This window comes from Adiantum capillus-veneris, chromosome 5 (assembly GCF_014529385.1).
Source record: "Adiantum capillus-veneris isolate H3 chromosome 5, ASM1452938v2, whole genome shotgun sequence".
In the NCBI taxonomy this organism is placed as follows: domain Eukaryota; kingdom Viridiplantae; phylum Streptophyta; class Polypodiopsida; order Polypodiales; family Pteridaceae; genus Adiantum; species Adiantum capillus-veneris.
Window position 1 is genome coordinate 41,896,119 of NC_140935.1, and position 9,701 is coordinate 41,905,819.

The window sequence follows — 9,701 nt, forward strand, 5'->3', positions numbered from 1 at the left end:
GCATGATTTGAGTGATTAGGAAGTGTGTAATTATGGGTGATTTATGCTAATTTTGATGTCTAATTACTTACTAATCTTGTGTGTTTTTTGTGCTATACATGAATGTATCTCTAATTGGATGTTCTGCCCTCATGATTATGTGTTTGATTTGAAGAAAAATGATGCTACACATGATGCTTTGTGATTGGTCCTTCTAGGTGGAGATGCGGTGAAGCGGTTGCCACACACACGTTTGTAATCGTCAATTGGAGTGGAGAAATCGACGCAATTCTTGTTGTAATGTGAGTGCATTAACCCACTTTAAAATCTGAAATTAAAGTGTAGGTTTGAGAATTGATTAGGTGCACTTAATCGGTGCAAATTTAGTGTATGCCAACGTGAGGGCAAATGTGTACAAATTGGTGCTTGTTTTTTGACAATTTTGATGCTAATGTGTTTGATGCAAAACCATTAATTAATTATGGTCATTATGTTGATATGGTTTATGGTTTTCGATTGCCAATGTTGCATCGAAATGCTATCCAAATTTTGGTAGAATGTTTGTGCATTGATTAGCGATTAGTGCTTGATTATGCTTGTGTGTGCACACTTAATTGGGCTTGTAAGTGATTGCAAATTGATGTGAAATTGGATGAATTGCAAGGTTCAAAATGTGATGATCAATTGTATATGCTTAATTTTGCTTAATTCTATTGCTTATTATGCTATTTCTTAGTCAAAATTAGGCAAAAAGAGAAGCAAAAATCGACTTAATTTGGATGCAAAATGCATTAAAATTTGATTTTGGGTGTGATTTTGAAGTGTTAATTGCAAAAAAATCTTCACCAAATTGAGAGCGTACGCACTTCACGACTTATTTTTAGCTTTGCATGCGCATAGGTCTCACTTCTCGGAATAGTGTGTGCATTTACTTGATTTAGGTGTGTGTGTGTGTGTGCACTTACTTGATTTAGGTGTGTGTGCATTTACTTAAATTGGGTGTGTGTGTGCACTTACTTGATTTAGGTGTGTGCATCATTTAAGAGGGGTGTGTGTCATCCTCAATTTGGGTGTGTGTAAAGTGTAGTGCACAAGCAAACAAAGGGAGTGGGGGTCAAGCACATGTGCATGCTTGTTTTTAGATGTGTGGAAAGGGAGTAAAGTCAACAAAAGACAAAGCATGTGAGGAAAGAATCTAGGTGAGAGAAAGAGAAACAAAGTCAACAAAGATAATAAAAAGAGTGTGTGCATGGGCGTCCGAATTTTAAAAAAAAAACGATTTTTTTTCTTTCTTTCTTTCCTTCTCACACATATTCCACACGCATCACACGCCCCACATACTCGACACTTGCGCGCATGTACACACGATTAGACACATTTAGAGCATATACGTCCGAAAGTTAGGTTTTGCCAGATTTGAGTCCGATTGTACGCATAAACCTTGATATAGTGCAGATTTTGATTTTAGTCTACATTCGATGAGTTGACGAGGTTTAGAGGCCTATCACATGCCGAGAGCGCACATATGATGGCCATGACCACTTCATGCTCTGGGTACACATTGCTCACACTTGTAGGCGAGCACAGAGGCCGGCCCTTTTACACGGACACATATGGATATTTCTTTGTCCAGTGTCGCGCGTCCTTTGGCCTCACACAGACCCTCCAGGTGGTGCGAGTCCTTCCCGACGACACATGGGATGGCACATTTAGAGATGACTATCGCGCCACGTATGTGGTCGACCATTTGATTAGGCTAGAGGAGAAAGAGCTAGTACACGCAGATGATTGCCTTGAGGCCTTCGACCATCCTGTGTAGGTTACATTACAGCGGGTAGGTCCTCGAGTGATCTATATAGATAGTGCTCAGCGCATATATCGATTAGAGTGTCGCACTTATAGTAGACGCCTATCCACAGATGTTGTGACACTAGTTGGCGAGCCTAAAGACAGATGCTACATGAGCACCACAGGCACTGAGCTTTACTTTTTGACTTGTGGATTGCCGTACGACCGACCCAGCGCCCTACTTCGAGTAGGAGTGCCTTACCTCCTTTAGACACAGTGCCACCACCCACATCACTCAGAAAACCACTGCCAGGATTCTTCTCACCTAGACTTGATTTGCCGCCAAGCGTTTCAAGCTAGCGGAGCACACCCAGCACATACAAGATCATACCCTAGAGGGAGACCTCCACGAGCCAGATGTCGAGAGATGAGACTACCCCTAGAGAGGTCGGTACCTTCACAACAGATAGTATGTCCTAGAGCTAGATGCACACGTAGACACGCTAGGAGAGCTCAGACTGACATCCCTACGAGAGCGCGAGCATTGCAGATTTGACTACCGAAGAGCCTTCCACAGACTATTCGAGTAGAGGTTGATGCCCACCCTACGACCATTCCTTGTGCTGTTGAGCAGACTTTACATATGGAGCTAGGTGTTAGCTAGTCGTTGACTATTAGAGATCGAGCTAAGAGATTGCAGATCATGCTTCATGGTGAGAGCTCTCTCTTGACTCCTAGTTGCATGAGATTTGAGATTTGTACACATTGATATGTGCATTAGATTTATGTGCACATACCAGAGGCACTTTTTTCCCTTTTGGGTTTTTTCCCTCTGGATATCCAGGTTTTAGACCCTATCTTAGATGTTTTATTTTATTATTCTGTTACTTTTGTTATTTTGTCTTGTTGCTGACATACCTCTTGGAGGTACAGTGCTTTGTTGATCTTTTAAAGCAGCACGTAGACATACATTAGCCTGCCCATGGAGATTGGACGACCATGTAGACATGATGTATCTCCAGACACGAGGAGCTTCCATGACATCGACCTCTTCATCGAGCCCATGCACAGGTGTACTCCTTCCTATGCTATATGGTTTTGTACATTTATATTTGTTGATTGTGGCTTCTTCTTGGTTTGATTAAGTGCATTCAATTATGTTTTGTTATCTGCCATTGAAGATGTATAAACTTGTCCTTTCTTTAGTTAATTGACTTAGAGTTTAGTTTTATTGATGAGCCTTGAGGTTAGGAGGCCGTGACTTTAGGTTAACTCATTTACTTGACTACTCGTCCTAGTTGGTAAAATTATTTGAGTGTTTGAAACCTTCGGAGTGTTTTAAGCATAGAGAGGCATTCTCACCCAAACAACAAAGAACACTAGTGAAAATACAAAGGAAATGGAAGAAAAACAAAAGTGCACAAGGCTGGAAGAGAAATCCTGGCTTGATTTGGTACTTCACGCACATGTATTGCCTATGGTACTAGAGCCCTAGAGGTTCCCAGTGTGGGTGTTTTTCTTTGAGAAGCAAAAAGCCCCGGGTATACAAATAAGCACACACGTCAAATGATTTTGCAAAATGTGAAAAATAAAAAATGAAAAGCAAGAAAAATGAAATGAGAAAGACTTCCTTTGAGCTTCAAGTAAAAAAATTCAAGCTTTTGTTTCGAGTTGTGAGATTTGGTTAGCTAATCTATGACAGACATAATTAGGGAATCTTGCATCGGGATAAATTTACTAACTTAGCTAGTACTAGAGTAAAAGTTTTAACCCTTAGTCGTAGCTAACTAATTGATAGACTCATAAGACCAAAACTCTTGATTAATTAATTTCAGCAAGTGCAATTTATTTTTCCTTAATGGCAGTGTAACATTTCATAATTCTTTGCATTTACTCATTACTACATGTGCTTTGCCTTTTCTTTATGCCTTATCACCATATATTTGAGCTTGCTACCTCATCCACCTTTTTCTTTTTGCAGGCACATTCTTTCTCAAGCATCTACCACGACATGGCTTTGTCGGGGACGACAAAGCTTCGGGAGGGGAGACTGCTGACGGGCGAGCGTCCACGACGTGCATTATGCTTCCATTGGTGTGTACGCATATGTGTATGCATATATTTTTTGTATTTAGGGGCTCCACAGTGAGTTCCAAGTTGTACATTGATGATTAAATGAGCCTAGATGCCTGCAGCATGTTATATATTTTTTGGCAGGCCGCCCATTTTTAAGAGCCCTTGTATATAAGTCAATTCACAAGATGTGAAAGGGCATTCTTAGAGAAGAGTGTGTGAGGGAGTGTGGAGAAGAAGAAGAAGAGTGGCTATGGAGCTTGGATCTTCCACATCATATGTAGTAGTCATTGGGATTAATGGAAGCTAAGTTCTCTCTACTTTCTCTTGTCTTTCAAGCTTATGTGTGTTAATGGTGTATGATTATTGTTAATCTTCTCTTCTCTCTCAAGTTTTCCCTCTTGTTTGAGCATTCTTGCTTCACATGTGTGCTAGATTAGAGTGTGTGTGTGTACGTGGGCTGCATACATTTCTCTCATTAGGCTTCTTTGTGTATGCTTAATGTGTGATTAGAGTGTATGTGCTTGAGATTAGAGCAAAGGGATACACCATTGTCTGCATGATTAGAGAGTTAGAGTGTAGATTGAGAGTGTGTGTGCATAGATCTTGCTTCATCACCTTTCCCTCTTCTCCTCTCTTGCTTCACCCCTCTTCCTAGAGTCCTCATTCCGTCACATTAGGTGCATCCATGCCTCCATGCACTAGCCGGGTTTCGATCCACCGGATTGACATTATGTCGGTGGGTTGTGCGTTGTGCTATGACCGCCAACACCAAGGTAGCTCTAGGAGGCTCATTTCATGTATTCTTGTGGGGACAAGTACGATAGGCATGCCCTTGCTCCCCACACTTGAAACATCAGTTATCTTACGAAAATGCTCAAGCTCTTCAGGAGAGAGTTTATTGTTGCCTTTATAAACTCCCTTCTCCTTAGCTTTATTGTTGTTGGCATTTCCTTTAGGAGACTTTTGTACATTGTCCTTCCCCTTAGGCTCATTGTTATGGTCCTTGTTCTCCATGGGCTTAATATTTCTCTTAGCCCCTTGTTGGAAATTGATTCGTGAAGCCACCATGGTATGGTGTATGACAGCAGATATGGTGCATGGCATTTGGGAGTTGATATATTCCATCATATCTTCAGTTAAGCCCGCACAAAATTGTTGTTTTTGCTCTCCAAAATCCATGTTTTTGAAGACAGTGGCTTTGAGATGTAAGTCCCAAAACTTGTCTACATATTTGTGAATAGATTCGTAGGGAGAGAGATTCAAGCTAAGTACTTTGTCTTTGGCATCGGTAGCCAAAAAGTGCTTCATGATGGAAGCGCCTAAAGATTCCCATGTTCGTGGAGCTTCACCATTTGCCCGTAGGCTAGACCACCATTGCCTGACGGACTTTTGAAAATGCATAACTATATGGAGTAGCTTAGAGGACTCCGTGAAGCCCTAATCTCCAAATGCCGCATTGAATTGTTGAATGAAGGCCAAGACTTTATCCGTAACACCAAAGGTGCCGTCGTAGGTAAGGAAAGAGATGTTCTTTCCTCTCTCTTTGAAATTTTGGAGCTTGGATGACCTCTTCCACGCAGCATAGGATTTCCTATGGCCTCTTCTTTTTGGTGGTTTGAAAGTTGTACCATCACTTTCTTGAAGGGAGGAATAATTTGAGGAGGATGGAGAAGAGGGTGACCTCTTTCTCGCCTTTTTCTTCCCTTGGTCCTCCTTGTGTCTGCACCTTCACTTTCTTCATAAGAGGAAGAGGATGAAGAAGATGGAGAAGAGGGTGACCTCTTTCTTGCCTTTTTCTTCTCTTGTTTTTTGTCATCCCTCTTTGAATTATGGTGTGGAGAAGTGTGCAATGGTCTTCTCTGTTTAGGGGGTGGTGGAGAGCGTTTTGCGCACCATCTTTGTGGAGCCATCTCCACCGAGGTGGCAAGAGACTCGCTTCTTTCTCGCTCTTTCGATGGGGGCTCTTGAGTTCTCCTTTGGGAAGGAGATGCATCGTCAAGTAGTAGATTTTTGAGCCCTTCGTATGGATCCTCTTCTTCTTCCTGAATTGGAGAGATACCACTTTTGGAAGTCTCACAAGGAGGCTTCCTAGGTACTCTCTCTTCTTGGTGGGGAGTTTGGAGAATCCCATGAGTACATAGCTGCCATTGCACTTCACTTTGGAGGGATGGATTGCCCATGGTAGTTAACAAGCATAGGGGAATCATTAGTAGCCTGCTCATTAGCAAAATCAAAGCTATCAACATTAATTTCACGCTCTTTATTGATGTCATCTATTCTAACAACTTTCAGAGGTTAAAAAAAGTTTTAGGTGAGAGAGGGTCTTTCAACACCAAAACAGTACCGGCTTCTGTCAAGCTTCTAATAGCTCAATAGTGGTTAAGCCGTAGGCAAGCCCCATAGGACTCCACTATTAAGATAATAGCTCTCGACAGTGATGCCCCGTTATCTTCACGAAGGAGGCACACTGCAAGGCTTAAAAATCCCTATTCTACTTACTCAATTGCAATTAATAATACCAACCATTTATAGTAAGCTTGAGGACCTCCCTTCTTGAGCAAGAAAAGAGTAACCTTGTGCTCTAATGTCAATGTAACATTTAATGGCCTAGTAACTTGTGTGTAGTGAAAAATAGCATAAACATAGTGAGCATTTCATTAGTGTAAATTCCTAATGAGCATAGCAAGACTCCTTGGATGGAGTGAGCAACAAAAATCATAACACCAAGTTAGATAGGCATGAACAATACTTCAAAAAGAGAGAGAAATTAAGCTATTGACAATAGTTGAGGACCAGATTTACATGGAGCCGGTCCCCCCTCCAAAACATTTTGTATTATAGGTTTCCCCCATCAAGGGAGACATTTTACAATACAATACTTTGTGTTCCTTCAATAACTTGTTGGTGCAATGAAGATGGAAGCTTCAAGCACCATGCTCAAACTTATAAAACACAACGTCAATTCCCTCATGATCTCATACCCAAGACCTCACACACCTTCAAAGATGGTGAGAGACAGCGGGGTATGAGAGTAGATTGAGAGGAAGATGGAGTATTCTTATGAGAAAGAAGTATATCTCCTCACATAATCACTCATAAATTATTAGCATAGCTTAGTAATTAGCAATGTAGAGGATATGAGCATGCATTGGAGCTTGGCTCATGGTTGGATTTGCATCACAAAGCCAAGAGTTGTTGGTGTAGGCCTCCCTTCTCACTAGCTTGGAGTAGATGGTGAGCTTTCTATTAAAGCTTGAGAAGGAGAGAGTGTCTTCTTTGCTTCACATGTGAGATTGTGTAAGTGTGTGTGTGTGTGTGTGTGTGTGTGTGTGTGTGTGTGTGTGATAATGCCTTGCCAAAATCAGCCCCCCCTCTCTCTTGGTTGACCCCTCTTGATTTTTACTCATGTTGGTATCCCATTGGACCCTGCAAAGCTTAGCCAATGATAATTAAGAAGCATAATTGGTAGCCTTGTGACATTGTTCCCCCTTTCCCCTTTTGTGAGAGATTTAGGTAATTAAATAATGCAATTAAACTCTCATTGGACCCCTTAGTCTTCTGGCCAATAGGAATCACGCAAGCCATTGGGCTGTTGAATGCTCATTGGACCCCTTGGCCAATAGTCTTCTAGAGAGCTTAATTTCTATTGGTTCTTTTATCAAGTTTTTTTAAATGAATCAAACCAAATGTACTCTAGCCTAATTATCATTGGTCCACCTCTATGGCCATCCAATAGGAATTGAATGCATCTTGGGGGCAACTGGGCTAAAGAGCTGACATATGTCCCCTATTTCCTTCGTGTAAAGGGAGCCTGCTAGTGTGTGTGTGTGTGTGTGTGTGTGTGTGTGTGTGTGTCTCACCTCCCCTACAATTTGGGCTCGCCCCCTCCTATCTAGGGATATGTGAAGACTTTAGGGTCTTCACATAAGCATTCAATTTTTCCTAGAGTTTGACCATTGGACATAACCTTTGAATTTTGGAACCTTAGCATTTTGGAAGTCTTAATGGGCTGAACCTTAGGATCTTTGAAGCCCGTTGTTGCACATTGATCTTTTGCAAATGGCCCCCCCTTTGGATCCCTATTTTCCCTCCTTTGGATCCCTACTGTGACTGGTCTGCCAGCTTAACCAATATTCTAGCTTTTTATCCCCTAGTACTTCCCCATATTAAATGGTCAGTTTAACATGAGAAAATTGTTTAGGAGAATTAGATATTAGCTATTATGATACTTTACAAGTACTTATGTGTGATTCTATTGCATTTTAATGTTTACTACTCAACAAATTGTTTAATATTGTGTTACCAACCACTCTATGTGCTTGTTCACTTTATATGATTTTTATTTATCCATGTTCTTATGAGAATTCAGTTACTGTGCCATTTTTGGTTGATTTTGCAATATTCGAGTGAAGCCAAAGAGTGAAGCTCTTGCAAAGGACCAATGCACCCTCTTGTTGTATTAAACTTCTGGATTGAGAGCACATCCATGGGCCGCTACTCTCATCAAGATGTTTAACTACTACGAGACCCATCCCCGGGGGATTCACTCTATATACAAAATGGGATGCCACCTGCGAGTGGAAAACTTTGATAAAACCCCTATATACGACTCATATTAGAGAATATGACCCCCCTTTCTACGCTTATATGACAATCAATGCAAAAAAACTACCATACCCTTGTCTTACATATAAATTTTAGGTCTCACATGATCTAACTGAGTAAAACTAGTCAAAAAGCGTGTAGCATAGTGACTGGCAATGTACTAAGGAACCACTTTTATTGATAACTAGATGTACCCTCAATGCGTCTTAGTTTTACTTTCAAACTATGTGCCCGTTCAACCTGCACTCTAGCTACTCCGTCCAATTCTGACCCATCTAAATTACTCAAAAGACATGATTATAAAGTTATGTTAGGTTCTCCATGTAAATTTGCATCTATACAACCTCTTTATAGATTTCATTCCTCAACAAATGAACTATAATCACAAAACAAGCAATTGATACAAAGCAGTGTTAGTTCTTCCATGTATCTTTATAGCTATTGACTTAGAAGTTCGACGGAAGACTCTTTTGGGAAGCCATGATTTTGAAAGTCAAAAACTTCCTCTCCTTTTTCCCTTTTATCACTTCTCCCCCCCCCCCCCCCCCCCCCCCCCCCCCCCCCCACCCCCTCCCATAAATATGATACCCCCTCCCTTATTTTTAAGGTTGGGAGATAAATTATTGGGGGCCTGTCCCTAGCTTATACACTTATGTAACTTGTAAAAAAAAAACCCTCCCCTGCACTTATGTGGTGCGATAAGTTTTCCATGGTGAATCCCCCAAGGACCCATCCATGTGGACCCACCAAGTTCCTACTTTCAAACACACCTTCCTAAATTTTGAGGTCGGAATTTACATCAGGAAGGGGGGAATGTTAACTATGGTCATCCTTGTTATTATTATGGAGCTATGGGCTGGGCTTGTTGGGGGTCCACACATGTATTTATGGGTGATCACCAATGATAGGTGCATGCCACATTTAGTAGAGAGAGAGAGAGAGAGATAGCATACTAACAGTCGGTCAAGTGTGGGTGCCCAAGTGTGGTTGGGACGACTCACATAAGGGCTTGTAAGTCTAACTCTTCTCTCATTCTTGAATGTATGGTTTGCTTGATATCTTGATGTGCAGTGTAGACTCATGTTGTGTGTGAGTGTTTGAGAGCGTGTATGTGCGAGCGAGGGTGAGTGAGAGTGGTTGAGCTTGCAAGGATCGATTGGTGGCACTCTAAAAGCCTCCATTGTAATGCATAGTTTACATAGCTTCCATTCTCTAGGTTGGGTGTTAAGTGCTTGTTCCATCGGATTGACAAC

At 41.4% G+C, this 9,701-nt stretch overlaps 1 pseudogene; it reads left to right on the forward strand.

Annotated features, from left to right (window-relative positions):
• Positions 1-1,507: 1,507 nt before the first annotated feature.
• On the forward strand, positions 1,508-2,096 carry LOC147457203 (uncharacterized; annotated as a pseudogene).
• The last annotated feature ends 7,605 nt before the right edge of the window (positions 2,097-9,701 follow it).